The 15880-nt window shown below is 40.7% G+C and overlaps 1 long non-coding RNA gene across 1 annotated transcript in view; it reads right to left on the bottom strand.

The window, feature by feature from the left end:
- The window catches only part of LOC122456120, a 29671-nt gene that overhangs the window by 13588 nt on the left and 203 nt on the right, over positions 1-15880 (bottom strand). Inside the window, exons 2-3 of the long non-coding RNA XR_006274799.1 lie at positions 14614-14919; positions 13253-13303 (exon numbers count right to left, since the gene is read on the bottom strand). This is a non-coding gene — a long non-coding RNA (uncharacterized LOC122456120). The remainder of the gene's footprint in view (positions 1-13252; positions 13304-14613; positions 14920-15880) is intronic.

Here is a 15880-nt window from a genome sequence, read left to right as displayed (position 1 = left end):
CATGTGCCAGCAATGCCCCTCTACCATGTACATTGGCCAAACTGGACAGTCTCTACGTAAAAGAATGAATGGACACAAATCAGACGTCAAGAATTATAACATTCAAAAACCAGTTGGAGAACACTTCAATCTCTCTGGTCACTCGATCACAGACCTAAGAGTGGCTATACTTCAACAAAAAAGCTTCAAAAACAGACTCCAACGAGAGACTGCTGAATTGGAATTAATTTGCAAACTGGATACAATTAACTTAGGCTTGAATAGAGACTGGGAATGGATGAGTCATTACACAAAGTAAAACTATTTCCCCATGTTATTTCTCCCCCCCACCTCACCCCCCACTGTTCCTCTGATATTCTTGTTAACTGCTGGAATTAGCCTACCTGCTTGTCACCATGGAAGGTTTTCCTCCTTTCCCCCCCCTGCTGTGGGTGATGGCTTATCTTAAGTGATCACTCTCCTTACAGTGTGTATGATAAACCCATTGTTTCATGTTCTCTGTGTGTGTGTATATAAATCTCTCCTCTGTTTTTTCCACCAAATGCATCCGATGAAGTGAGCTGTAGCTCACGAAAGCTTATGCTCTAATAAATTTGTTAGTCTCTAAGGTGCCACAAGTACTCCTTTTTATTTCCCCATGGTATTTCTCCCTCCCACCCCACCCCCCACTGTTCCTCTGATATTCTTAAAAAGAAAAGGTGCATCCGATGAAGTGAGCTGTAGCTCACGAAAGCTTATGCTCTAATAAATTTGTTAGTCTCTAAGGTGCCACAAGTACTCCTTTTCTTTTTGTGAATACAGACTAACACGGCTGCTACTCTGAAACCTCTGATATTCTTGTTAACTGCTGGAATTAGCCTACCTTGCTTGTCACCATGAAAGGTTTTCCTCCTTTCCCCCCCCTGCTGCTGGTGATGGCTTATCTTAAGTGATCACTCTCCTTACAGTGTGTATGATAAACCCATTGTTTCATGTTCTCTGTGTGTGTGTATATAAATCTCTCCTCTGCTTTTTCCACCAAATGCATCCGATGAAGTGAGCTGTAGCTCACGAAAGCTTATGCTCTAATAAATTTGTTAGTCTCTAAGGTGCCACGGGTACTCCTTTTCTTTTTGCGAATACAGACTAACACGGCTGCTACTCTGAAATGTATCAGCCTCAGTGGCTAGGAGAAGAAATTGCAGAGAAATCCTTGGCCCTGCTGGAGGCATAACATTCACAATGGGGCCACAGTGGGGGCTTTACATCTGCAACCACTCCACATGCTTGGGGCCAGGAATCTTCCCTCTGCATCTGCTTCGTGCATAGTTATAATCCATTCTGCAGCAGACAGGCCTGCACAAAAAGTGAAGGCCAGAATTGTGATTTAAGGAGGACAAGACTTTTTACTCAAAGTTAAAATCTAACCTTTCTCCCAGATGGTGTATGTAAAAAACACTGTTCAAAATATAAAGGGGAAGGTACATGAATCTGTAGAACAGGAACTGTCCCTGTCTGGATGAGTTCATGTCTGAGTGGTGTATTCCTGATTTCAGTTAGAACTTTTTGCTAGCTTTGCATTTGGGTGTAATTTTTGAGTCAGGACATTCTAGAGTGGTTAAGAATGTCTTTCTGTGGACTGACCCATGACCTCAAAATACCCAGTGACCTGCTGACTGACTGGCTGTGTTTTTTTGATCTGTTGACATTCCGAGCCTGAAGTGACTGGAAGGTTTTATATTTCTATGAAGGGGACCTAATAAGACTCCACTGGGCGATGTCAATGGCTTCAGAAGAAGAATTCTCTATTCTGATGTACCAAAAAGCTCCTAAGAGAATTTTCAAAGAAGAAAATACCAGCCAGGTGACAGTGTTCAAAAAGTGGAAGGAAGGAAGGAACATTGCTACTGGCTTGCTTGCTTGCCACGGTGGTTGCTATGGCCATTGGTGGTTGGTCTGAGGCTACTGTAACCTAACAAAGAGGCCAGTGCTTCCTCCACCCTCCTGTCTGGCAGGGGGAGTCCAACAGAATGCAACATGTAACATCTAGCCAGCAATTCTATCAACATTAAACACGGGAATCACCAAGACCATCGGGTAATCTCTTCAACTAGATACCCGATTCCTGAAGCTGAATGAAACCACAAAAGTCACAACAACCTTCAAAAAGGTTGATACTTTTGCTGATTTGGTTTTCCAATGTCTATTAGTAGAAGAACATTTCTACCTCAGCCTCCTTGCACTTGTTTTTAACTCCAGCAGATGGCTAGTAGAGCCATGGCTAGAACTCTCAGAATTTGAGAAGTGACTATAGAATAGTTCCTCAGATATGAAAACCAGCACTAGGTTAAACACCCTTGCTATCTAAAAGATCACACACATTTCATGGGTTAAAAGAAAAGGAGTACCGGTGGCACCTTAGAGACTAACAAATTTATTAGAGCATAAGCTTTCGTGAGCTACAGCTCACTTCATCGGATGCATTTGGTGGAAAAAACAGAGGAGAGATTTATATACACACACACACACACACACACACACAGAGAGAACATGAAACAATGGGTTTATCATACACACTGTAAGGAGAGTGATCACTTAAGATAAGCCATCACCAGCAGCAGGGGGGGGGAAAGGAGGAAAACCTTTCATGGTGACAAGCAAGGTAGGCTAATTCCAGCAGTTAACAAGAATATCAGAGGAACAGTGGGGGGGGGTGGGGTGGGAGGGAGAAATACCATGGGGAAATAGTTTTACTTTGTGTAATGACTCATCCATTCCCAGTCTCTATTCAAGCCTAAGTTAATTGTATCCAGTTTGCAAATTAATTCCAATTCAGCAGTCTCTCGTTGGAGTCTGTTTTTGAAGCTTTTTTGTTGAAGTATAGCCACTCTAAGATCTGTGATCGAGTGACCAGAGAGATTGAAGTGTTCTCCAACTGGTTTTTGAATGTTGAATTGCGAATACAGACTAACACGGCTGCTACTCTGAAACTTGTGATTTCATGGGTTAGGAGTTGTATGCTTAATCCTGAGAAATCATGTTATTTTCACCTAAATTTATTACATTCAATATTAAAAAAAGATCTGGCATCTTGAATTATATTGGAATTAATTATAACCCTGTATTGTATGAGTGGCAGGGACAGAAGAGATTGGCTATCACCTAACCACTATTAACCTGGGCAAGCAATCTCAAATTAGCTTCAAACTGGGAGTGATTTGATCTTCCCTATATCAGCTATTTGGCTGGAGCCTAAATATATCAATTGCCACAGAGATTGATAATGCCCTGTTCTTTTGGGTGTTAATAACTTGACAAGAATGCTGCCTTCTCACATTATTACATAGAATTTATAAGGAATGGCTGGCTTATTTGATATGGTTTAATCAACCAATTAATTAGACTAATTTGATGATTGTTAACCCACTTTTAATTTGTTTTTATTTATTGTATTGTATACTCATTTTAGTCATTTCATTTAGATAATGAAATATATAAACATAAATCTGTGTGGTTTGGATGTTCCCTCCCAAATGTCAGAGTTCTTAATTTGAGGAATCACCATCCCTAGTCGTGTTCCATCTATAATCCTCCCGTCTTTATTCATACCAGCAAATACTATATTGATAGTTTCTTTCAGTGTGGAGCAATCAGACAAAATAAACATGAGGAGAGTATAAAGCAGCATTATTACACTATTAAGTATGGTGCTAACTACATTAAGCAAACTGGCATTTAGTTCCATTTCACAAAGCGCACAGTTACATTTTGTGAAAAGATTAGATTCAGCTACTGAATTAATATTAAAACAGCTGCATATGGATCTTTGTGTTTGATGCTTTTCAAATGAAACTTCACCAACTCAGCAATGTAAATAAAACAAAACCATATTCACCATATCTCTAGACAAGTTCTGTCTTCTGCTAGAAGAATAATGTGACATATTACAAGTGTTATTTTTCCTACTTATATTCTTTCCTCTTATGATCTCAAAGCATTTTCCTCGTATTAGTTACACATCACAACACCACTTTGAGGTAGGTGACTTGTTATGCCCATGCTACAGCTTGGTAGTTTGAAAATACAGAAAGGTGAGCAGCTTGTCCTAAACTCACAGTTTACTCAGTGGTAGAAAAAGAACCGAGGAACCAGGACTCCCAGTTCTCAGCCACTAAACAGGCTCTTTCATTACAGCAGGAAAGATGTATCACTGGGAAAGTACTAGAGCTGGTTGAAGTTATCTGGATTTTGAGTTTGATTGTGGTTTTTTAAACCAGCCAATTCTGAAAAGCACTGTAGGAACTGTCACAAAAAGGAATCTGTGGGGGGGTTGGTTTTGTTTTTAAAACTACAAATTAAAGATTTCAAACATACATTTTAATAGATAATTATATGAAAGCATATGTAACCATTAAATGAGCTAGTAAAAGGAAGGGATATTAAAACTTAGGGAATATTCTGTATCCTAATCATGTGGGACAATGGCTACCCTGAATGAAGGATTTAGCTCTAGTAAGAGCAAATTTAAACCAGTCAGAGCTTCATAGTTTCCACCAACAGGGTTCCTATCTGAGAAAGAAACATCTCCTATAAGCCTGGTTCTATTCCCTCCGGAACCAGCTATCTCAAAGTTCCCCGGTGGAGCCAGAACTTACATTGCTAGAGCCCAACAACTTAACTTGGTCTGAGAGGCTCTGGATCTAGGTATCTAATAAGATTTTATTTATCTAATATCTAATAAGATATTTCGGATTACAGAGAGCTGTGTTGCAATACTGATGTGCAGGAGTTTATTATCAATATTGTAACTTCTAGATAGACCATGCTATTGCAATGCTCCTTAAAGTTGGTAGGGCTCAGGACTATTCTAAGTGCTAGTGGTAACAAAATCCATCGCTAAGAGTATGATACATGAGCTTACATTTAGAAATACATTAGTGGTGTCTCTGGTTGGAGCCTGGTTGCTGTGGTCTGGTAACACAAATCCAAATGGCTCAATTTCCCTATCAGCTGAATTTAGCACATGAAGTTCTCTCTAAAGAATGTGGTTCTCCACAGAATAAACACAACAAGGTTAGTGGCAATACCCACTGCACAGGGTCTGAGGAGGGGAGGCCAAAACCCAAACCAACCCCAGCCAGCAGCATTCCTTGCTCTCTTGTTCCAGGAGGCAAGCTGACTTTCTTCCATTCCCTTAAGCAGGAGGTTATAGAATATTAGGGTTGGAAGAGACTGAGGAGGTCATCTAGTCTAATCCCCTGTTCAAAGCAGGACCAACACCAACTAAATCATTCCAGCCAAGGTTTTGTCAAGCCGGGCCTTAAAAACCTATAAGGATGGAGATTCCACCACCTCCCTAGGTAACCCACTCCAGTGCTTCACCACCCTCCTAGTGAAATAGTGTTTCCAAATATCCAACCTAGACCTCCTCCACTGCAACTTGAGATAATTGCTTCTTGTTCTGTTATCACTGAGAACAGCCTACCTCCATCCTGTTTGGAGCTGCCCCTTCAGGTAATTGAAGGCTGCTATCAAATCCCCCCTCACTCTTCTCTTCTGCAGACTAAATAACCCCAGTTCCCTCAGCCTCTCCTCGTAAGTCATGTGCCCCAGCCCCCTAATCATTTTCGTTGTCCTCCGCTGGACTCTCTCCAATTTGTCCACATCCCTTCTGTAGTGGAGGGACCAAAACGGGATGTAATACTCCAGGTGTGGCCTCATCAGTGCTGAATAGAGGGGAATAAACACTTCCCTTGATCTGCTGGCAATGCTCCTATTAATGCAGCCCAATATGGCGTTAGCCTTCTTGGCAACAAGGGCACACTTCTGACTCATATCCAGCTTCTCGTCCACTATAATCCCCATGTCCTTGTCTGCAGAACTGATGCTTAGCCATTCGGTCCCCAACCTGTAGCGGTGCATGGGATTCTTCCTTCCTAAGTGCAGAACTCTGCACTTGTCCTTGTTGAACCTCACCAGATTTCTTTTGGCCCCATCCTCCAATTTGTCTAGGTCTCTCTGGACCCTATCCAGAGAAGGCACAGCTTAACCAAGTTCTTTAAGGCCTTGGTCAGGCTGGGGGCCAGGGGCCTTCAACCTATAGCAGCTAGCATAGCTGTTGTCCCTTCTCTGTGTCTTGCTTAGCTTCCTTTTCCTGTTTAAATGTAGCCTCAACCCCAGGGTGCTCCCCGACAGCACTCAGGCTGTTCTATACGTAAGTTTCAGGCTACCCCTGCCTCCATACACCTGTGTGCCTCAGCCCTGTTTTGGATTAATTACTTCTTGAGGATGAGAATTCAGTCATCGAAAATGGTCACATTCTGTTGATTCCAATGGGTTTGATCAAGTGCAGAATTTGACCAAAAATCTTATTCAGTTCTTGACCTCTGATAAGACTGTCGAAGAGGGATGCTACCAGCACCACTTGGGAAGGAAAAATTGCCAACTAGCCTGGTGGGTTTTGTGAGGTGGCCATGCATCCAACAAGAGTTGAAGCAAGTTCGCTAATCTATTGATCAAACATGAGATGGCCTTTCAAACACTATCACCATGGGCTGGATTTGAACTAGAGGTGAAAGGAACTAGAGTCCCACTAGTTATCTCTCTAAGCAATTAAGCCCTTGGCAATCCAAAGAAATATTTTTGATCCTACAAACTGTGGATAATTCTTTAGAATAGCATGAAGACGGCCATTTATTCATCACAATTGTGCTATCTAATTTATGTTTTCTTTAGGGTTCATTCCAGTATTCTTTCATCTCTCATTAAAAGAGAATGAGACTTAGGCACCTAAGTGCCCAGTTCACTTCTGAAATATACACTTACAAAATTGTACCCTCAATTCACTTAAAAATGAACACTAAAGACCTTCCTGTTTGACCAGCCAAACAGACAGTAATGCCTACATGAAATCTGTCTGCAGTCTATATTAGAAATTAAACTCACAACCTGTTAAATCAGTTATCAGCATGGGATACATTATTTACTGTCTAGCTAGCCTGTCCCCTATTACTATTTGCTTTTCAAATTAAATCAATCCTGAAATGTTAAGAATGTGCACATTTGGTCCACTAATTACTGCCAGCTCCAGTGTGTCTAACTTTGTGCACCCTGAGTGCAAAGAGATTTTCTAGTTCCATTTTATCTTTGTAGCAATGATTTTACACTTGCTTTTTAAGACTTTTCAGTATCCTGTCAGGTTGCAACAAGATGGAAAAAGTCAGCAATACTAAAACAGTAAGATGTACCTATCAAGGTCAAAACTCCTTAGACTGCATGCAGAGACTAACACATTCCTACTTTCAGGAAAGTCATGTTGAGTACATGTATAAAAGCCTTGTACCTTCACATAAGAATGCACTGCGAATGGCAGAAATTAAAGAATGCATTGGGATGAATGTGCAGTCAAGAAAAATAAAACAGATCATAAACTAACTGCTAACTTGAAGATTATAGCAGACATCTTATTGCTTTAGGGATGAAGCCAATTTCCAATGGAATGTACTACCAGCTATGCATTTATTTTAATTGAGGTAAAGTACATTGTTCACTGAAGGAAAGAAGTTACTAAATCTTCTGAATTAAGTTTAGTTAAAATTGTTTAACTGTAAGGTCGGAGCTTAACTACTCCTGCTTGGTAGTATGTCACAAATATTGCATACATTCATTTATATACAATGAACTAGAGATGAGCTGGGACAAATACCCAAATTTTAGGTACGTTCAGAACCAGATCTAAATCCAAATTCTGTTACTCTGAATTCTATTTTGGGCTGAACTACAATCCCATATCAGAACACCCTCAAACTTTAGGAAAGTTGCACTCAGATACTTAATGTGCAGCTTGGGCACATTTCTCACATACAAAGTCCACTAGAATTCCCAGAGAACTCCAACACTTGTATGCTGGAATCCTATCTGTGTCCATTATTTTCTCATTGGGATTTGTGAGCTCAGGATTATTGACAGGTAAATCTCAAAAGGGTCACAAAACATTCCAAAATATGGAGTCTACTCAAAGAGTAACCTATTTGGTCTGGTTATTGGATTGGAAAAATCACAAAAACAGTCTTGTGTGTGAGATTCCACAGACTTCCCAGAAATACAATTAAAGTGTTCTTGTAGTACCTGTTCTTTATCTGTTCACATCCACTTCCAGTCCAATGAGAAACAACACATGAAATGGAAAACAGAGAGAGTTGGGTCCAACCTACAAAATAGGGAGTTCACAATACAAACCTACGGGGCAGAGTGTTCAGATCTGGGGCTTGATTCAAGCCCATCTCTAGAAAAAATAAAAAAAAAAAAGATGACTGAATATTTCCAGATCTCAAAGATTCAGGTGTAGTTCAAAGTTTGGACACAGGTTCAGGTAGGTTCTTATTTTATCCAAACCTGTTAGCTTGTTCATTCCAGTTCAGGACTTAAAACCGTGTGCACAGTAAAATTAAGACCTTAAAAAGAGCCACTCTGAGCAGGCATTTCTGAAACAGTTATATGAGCATTAAAGTATATTCTGCCTCTATTGCTATGCTTTTTAGCCATGGAACGGCAGCAAGTACAGAAATGGAAATGCATTAATTGTGCCAAGGACAAAGGTTTGCCTGATAACTTTAAGGCATAGCACCCATCAACGGCTATATCTAAGCAGCACATCTATAATGAAGAATTTCAATGTAGTAATGCTACAAGTTTTCCAATAATACACAGATCCAGCTATTGATCTGGAGTTGAAGGATGGCCAAACGCATAATGAAAGCAGCTTGTGCAAGTGATTATAAACCAAACACCACTCCAAGCCACTTGATCAGATTTGGGATATTTTCCCAGAAAATACAGTGAAAGAAAATAGTCGAGAAGGCGTAAGAGAATGGAAAGAAGTCAATCCATGTATTACTCCTCCTGAGCTCAAATATGTTTCTCTAAAATGTTGAGATAACCATGCAATGAACATATCTATTTATATTGAGATCCAGCAAGGGACTATGGCTGGGACTTTCAAAGGGGACTAATAAATTAGGGAACCAACTACTTAAATCGCAGCCTATTTAAGCCAGTCTGTAAAGCTTATTTTGAATTAGACAATTAGAGAACAGAGCAGTTGTTGCTAACTTGTCTCAGTTAATTTTCATATATTAATAGCTTTTTTTTTTTAGCTCAGTAGGTGCAATATCTCTGTGCTTAAATAATGACTCATTTAAGATAGAATAATTATTTTTAGGCAGACTAATTCTTGTACACAAGTTATACAGCTGATAAAAAGTAGCACCAGGGTTGCTCAAAACAACTCCGTTATCGGGTTGACTGTCAAAACATAGTTTCGGGGACAGATTTTTGTTTTCGCTTTTTTGTTGTTTTTAAGTCAAGTGTGTTTGCATATTCCTTGGGCATCCATACTACAAACCCATTGCCATTAATGGAAAAATCCCAATCAACTTCAGTGGGAGTAGGACTATGCCACTTATATTGAAAATATAAGTGACCAGAAGACATTGTGATAGCATCTATAAAATACTTAATTATAGACTATGGGCCAGATTCTCAGCTGCCAAAAATTGGTGTACCTCCATTGGCTTTACTGAAGGATCTAGCCCTATATATCCTATAGGAATTTGTTCTATACAGTATACGCCAATTCATACCACTTGAGATCTGGCCCTTTAAGTCCTATAGGAGCTATAGGGCTAGATCTTCAGAAGGTGTAAATTAGCATATCTGTCATCTTTGGTTCCAAAATATTCACACTGAATTAAGAATTTTCTTCCTACCAAAGCTTTCCTCAGATCACTCCATTACCTGGTAACCAATGGCTTTAGTTTTCACTTATTTGGGTGGGGGGGACCAGCCTCAGAACTCAGACACCCACTTGAATAATTTAAAATAGAAACTGCTGCTCCATAGTGGAGGTGGTGAAAAACTGTCTCCTCGCAGGAGAAGATGGGACAAATATTTATCTATTTTTAAAAAGAAAATGAGCTGTTCACTAATGCTGAGGAGGGGTGTAAGGCAATTCTTACTTGTCCTTACTCCCTTGCATGGGCAGATTCCACGTCCTATCTAGTCCAATGTACCCCTGAACCATCAGTGGCATGATTTTCTATAGTTACTATCAGAATTATTTTTAAAAAAATCATTACTTCTTCCTCAAACCCTTTTTAATGGACTAAATCCTTCTTGCCTCAGTTTTCCCTCAGGTGCAACTCCCACAGAAGTCAATGGGCTAAATCCTGCAGTCTTTTATTGATGTTAACAGGAATTTTACCTAAATAAGGACAGAAGAAACCCATAGAAAAGCTTTTCACAAACCTGCAGAGCACAGATCAGCAAAAATCACAGAGTTCTAATCTGGGGTATTATTACAGAGATAATTGAGACAATTAGGAAAATTTGGGGTATGTCTACACTGCAGCTGGGAGGTGTGATTCCCAGTATGGGTAGACAGACTTGTGCTATATCAGCTCAAGCTAGTATGCTAAAAATAGCAATGTGGCAGAACGGGTGGTGGGTGACAGCTGGCTGCCAGAGTCTGAGCCTGCCCATCCCCAGGGTCTGAACTTGAGCCGCTAGTCCGAGCCACCACCAGCGCCACAAAGTCCACACCGCTATTTTATTGTAGCTGGAGCTGAGCTAGCGCACACCTCTCAGCTGCCGTGTAGACATACCCTTAAAGGAATTCCAACTGGATACACTACTTTAAAAAAGCAGATGCATCATTGCTGTTACTTTAAGGAAAATGTCTAAAGACATGCAGCCACCACAGGAAACCCCCTCAGGTTAACCTAGACAATAATGAAACTTGGTTCTTATCACAATCACCTTACTCAGGGCCTTTGGTTCCTTTCCAGGCTAAAATAGGGGAACATGCCAGTGATCACTTTGCTTGTCTGAAAGCAATCTGAGATTCAAGAGTTAAAGTTTCTTTGGCACTTTGAAAGCATAAAGGGCTATGTAAGAGCTAAGTATTATCAATAATCATTATTATTGTATTGGAGTATAGTATTTCAGGTATCAAGTTGATGAGTTTGTGGATTCACTCAAGTACAAAAAAGGCATGGATATTTCACAGGAAATATCCAGGAGCAAAACAGAATAGATACATAGTTGCTGAAAAATAATCAGTCAAATGATGGCTGCCAAAAGCTACCAAGCTTAGTGGTTTGGGATTAAACTAGTCAGATATTATTCAGACATTACTTGACTAACCTTGCTGTTCTTCACTGATTAAGTTATTCAATGACTCAGTTGTTGAGATATTTGACCAGCTCTCTGCTGGACACTTGCTCTGCTATTTTACTCCTATTCCTGGGCCCTTTCTTTCCCTCCTTGAGATGCAGCATCTCTTGTCCTCTCATTTGTTTATCTTGATCTCTTTTTCTTATCATCTTGTGCCATTTTCCAGCCCATCCCTCTATTTCTTTTTCATACAGGGATTCCACTTCTCTTTCATTCTCTCCCATCCACCCACTCTTCTTTTCTCACAACTGCCACCTTCCTGTCTAACCCCCATCTCTGCCTCCATTTTCAATGTGCCCAACTCTCTCTCTCTTTTCTTATGCATCCTCTTTCACTGTCCTGGAACCTTCCTTTCTCCCCTCCCCCTATCCCTTACCTCATTCACTCTCTGCCTCTCTGCCCCAATCTCTTCTGCGCTCACCTTGCAATTCCTCTTGGCCATGAACTTTGCAAGGCTCTAAAGCATGAGTACAGGAGATTCTGCTGGGCTCATGCCTGCCTTTTCAGTCTTTTGCTCTGGTCCAAAATGCAGCAGAAATTCCACAATAGACTTTGTGGGAGGGGAACAGGCAGTGGAGAATAAGCACTGAAGAACTGCTCTATTCCATGGTACAGAGTACCATGGTGTTCCTCACTGAGTGTGGAAGTAGAGTTGTAGAGTTACCCTGGACAGGTAAGGGTTGATAGCTCCAGGGACAGATTCTACAGAGCCTGGCTTACACCTTTGTATAGTGGAGAAGTAACCTATATACATCTGCGAATACTCAGCAGTAACAGCTGCAGCCCACCTGGGTAGGTGCCTCTGCTCTCATTGGTTGAGAGCAGGCTTCCATCCCCTTTATTTCAGGTTGTTAAAGCCCCCCGCTTTGGTTTTGTTTCTCAGCACAGGCTTTGGCTCCTTGTGAGGAGCCAACATGAGGAGAGAGAAGCAAAAAATAAAAGAAATAGAGAAGTTAATTCTGTGAGACAGGCTCAGAGATTGTTGTGACCTGTATGTAATAAGCAGGTTTAGCTGATTCAGCAAAAAGTGTTTGCCTTCTGTACTGTGGTTTGTGCTGAACCAAGTCCTGCATTTTTTTTTAAGTTAAATCTCTGGACCAGCTTATTTACATTTTAAATACTGTGACAAAACTCTGTCCTTGCCTCCGTGGGTCCCGCATTTCCTGGCGGATTTCGCTAGCCTCGGAGGCTCACCGTGACCCTGCACGTAACCCTTCTCTCTCTAGAGACAAGGGTCACAGTCTACTGAGCCATTTTCATCATAAGCCAGCGAGGGAGGTGAGGAGAAGTTATCCTTCCTTGCACAGTCCCTGTTGTTTCCCAGTCTCAGTGATTAATCAGGGAGCAAAGGTGAGGGGGGAAGCCCAGGCCCACCCTCTACTCCGGGCTCCAGCCCAGGGACCCTAATAGTATCAGCTATGGTAGCTGACCTTTTAGAAACATGACATGTACAATTCCCTGGGCTACTTCCCCCACAGCAGCCCTCACTTCCTCAAGCTCCCACCTCAGGGCCTCCTTCCTTATGTCTGATATGGTGTGTACTACTCAGCCTCTCCAATAGCGCAACTTCCTCCCACAACTCCTGAAATGCACACCCACCTGACTAACTGGGAGGCTTTTAACTAGTTTCAGCCAGCCCCTGATTGGCTTCAGGTGTCCCAATCAACCTAGCCTTCTCCCTGCCTTCTGGAAAGTTCTTAATTGGCCCTAGGTGTCTTAATTGACCTGGAGCAGCTGCCATTTCACTTATCCTGGTACCAGGGATTTGTTTAGCCTGGAGCGAATATATTTATCTCCCACTACTCTTCCATAGCCATCTGGCCTTGCCCCGTCACAATACCAAAGAGCATTATATATGGTCGGGAATAAAGTGCCAGCTCTCATCTTTTAAAATGGAATTGATCCATACACCAATAAAACTGATAAATTGTGCATAGGCCAAATCTCACAATCTTTAATTAAGGCCCAGTGCTGCTACTACTATAATCAATGAAAGTTTTGTCCAAGTGGCCTGCAGGATCACCCTTATGTTATTATTAACCTGTTCTCTGACACACATTGGCTAAGTGCCAGTCCTGTTAGATGTAAAACTCTGGAAACAAGAGAAAGCAATATCAAACTAGAGATTAAGTTGTTACATGTAGGGTGAAATTCACCTCAGCACGGAGTGCAAGCACTTAGTCTGTGCATCATTTAAGTCCAAGTTTAGCTCTCTGCACAGGGATGAATTTCACCTTAAAAGGATATAATGCATTGATGCACCAGAGATACAGCAGCTGTTAGGTTTATGTCAGATTGCATAGGCCAGCCTGAGAAATAGAGGCTCAGTCAGAGTAAGCCATTTAGGCTAAAATCAGTCTAATTTCATGTGTGAACTCTCTCCCACCGACTTAACTCATTCCTAGCCAAAGATCAGGAAATTCCCCTGTTTCTTATCACATACTGTTAACAGCTGCTTTCTATTCACTTTTTCCCTTGGACAGACAAATGAAATAAAGTCCCAGCAGCACAGAGGATACTGCTGTTTCACAGACACTCTCACACACACTTACTATTTTACGATGAGCAGCAAAGTACATCACAGAATAATGGGCTTCAAATAATTTCAAGTTCTCATAAAATAGATGATAGGTTTGACTTTCCCTGGTGTGTATAATCTATTTAACTGGGATCACCTAAAAATGCAAACCTGCATACAGTATTTGCCAACCCTCGACAGCTCCTGCTAAGAACATTTGTGAAAACACCCATCTTCCAAACCTCAAACTTTTTAATAATCTTCTAAAAGCTCACAATGGACACTACTAAGATTTTCATCTTACAAAAACTTTGAGTGATGTTCAGAATTAGGTGCATCTACATACAAACAACATTTAGGTGGCAGCAATTTAGTTTAATTTGAAACTTTGCTCTATGTACATTTTTCCTTCAACTCATTCAGCTAGAGCAGTTTCTTATTCACAATTAGCTGATATTGCCTCATTAGACTTGAGGGACAACATTTGATGGGTTTGCTCCTGGACTCTTTATAGGCGCAAGATTCTGGCTAAAGGACTAGGCTCCACACAATTTCTTATTGCAATTATACCTGAATCTCAGAGATCCCCAGCTCATTTCAATGTTTTTACAGTTATCATTTGATATTTCTCCGACAAAACTCCCACTACCTTGAATAGTTTGCTAAGACTTTCACAAGCATTTGCTTTATATAAGGCTCTCAAAGGCACAGCTGGTCTCTACAGAAGGTGTTGGAAATCAGCTATAATCAAAGCTGACTGGTCTGAGTGATTTTTAAATATCCCCCTGATTTCCTCAGAATACTACCACATCCCAAAGTACTAATGGAATCTAAATACATCAGGGGACTAGAAACTCCAAGGAAGCCCCTGAATTATGACTTACCTTTCTGTGCTAGAGGAGTTTCTGGCGTTGAGACACACAGAATTAAGGGTAAGGAAGGTTTGTTCCAGTGATCTATCTTATGGAGCAGCTTCTAGACTGGGAGATCAGTCTGTTGAGGGAGCTGGGGAGAAAAGATACAGTGTCAGCTCCAGTGCAATGAGGCCTCTTTCACTCTTCACTACACTATTAAAGCAACTATGTGTGTATCAATTCCGTTAAGTCAGATTCCTCGAAATACTGCCTGGGTTATGGAACCCCCAGCAGCAACTAACAACATGAGAAACTCTAGACCACAGAAGAAAGGGTCTCCTTTAGTAGCTGCCTAAGCCAGAAACTCCATTTGTAATGAGTTAACGGCTCCCTCTCCAGTCACCTGCAGTTTTGTTAGATAATAACTATCAGCCTTGCTAATGAGTCCAGTATGAGCTATCTTGCTTCCAACTATCCATAGAGAATGCAAAAAACTGAATGGCCACATGTTGCCTGAATGTTAAATGCTCTGAATTTATTGTCGTTTGTATCCAGGTTTTTGTTTTGTTTTGTTTTTTATTTCTATTTCTATTTCATTCTCAGTACATACTATTTAACCCTTGATCCAAGTTCATTGTCCTCTTTATTCTATCCATGAGGCATTTTCTGGAAAACCACTTGATAGTCTGCTGAAAACTAATCTGATCATCTACAGAGTCTTGCTTCTTGTTCAACAGTGCATCAGTAAATAGTATTTATTTCCTGGGGATTTCCAGATGGAACTACTCCACTAGATTAGTTCAAAAGCATGGTGTATATATAACAAGGCCTATTTTAATCCACATCCCTTTGGGAATGAGGGTTAACTTGCTACCCCTGCAAAAATCATCTCTCATAAGATAACTAAATGATTTCTTATTATCTTGCAACAGGCTCTTTATATTATTACTGCACTTTATTAAACCATCAGTGCTGCCTCTCCACTTCTACTTGTTCAGCCTTATGCCAGCCTGAAAAGTTACTCTGTTATTTAAGGGCAATCCTTGGAGACAGTGGAAGTTTTGCCTGATTAAGGAATGCAGGACTTTAGGACCTTAGTTTACAGTCAAAAGTTTCCCACGTTTTTAATTCCACTGATGTCAATGAGATCAGAATCATACCCAAGTCTGTAAATACTTGGATAATAATTTAAGGCAGTACACAGCAGCTGTTGTCAGAAGGAGATGTGCTCTGGAAATTGCCGGCTAAATTGTCCCTTTACAATTTTGTTATTTTTATAACAACTCAGTGCTGGCAT

The sequence above is a fragment of the Dermochelys coriacea genome, chromosome 10, assembly GCF_009764565.3.
Source record: "Dermochelys coriacea isolate rDerCor1 chromosome 10, rDerCor1.pri.v4, whole genome shotgun sequence".
NCBI classification, from domain to species: Eukaryota; Metazoa; Chordata; order Testudines; family Dermochelyidae; genus Dermochelys; species Dermochelys coriacea.
Note: the sequence above shows the minus strand (reverse complement) of the source record. Positions and strands in the feature narration are given on the sequence as shown.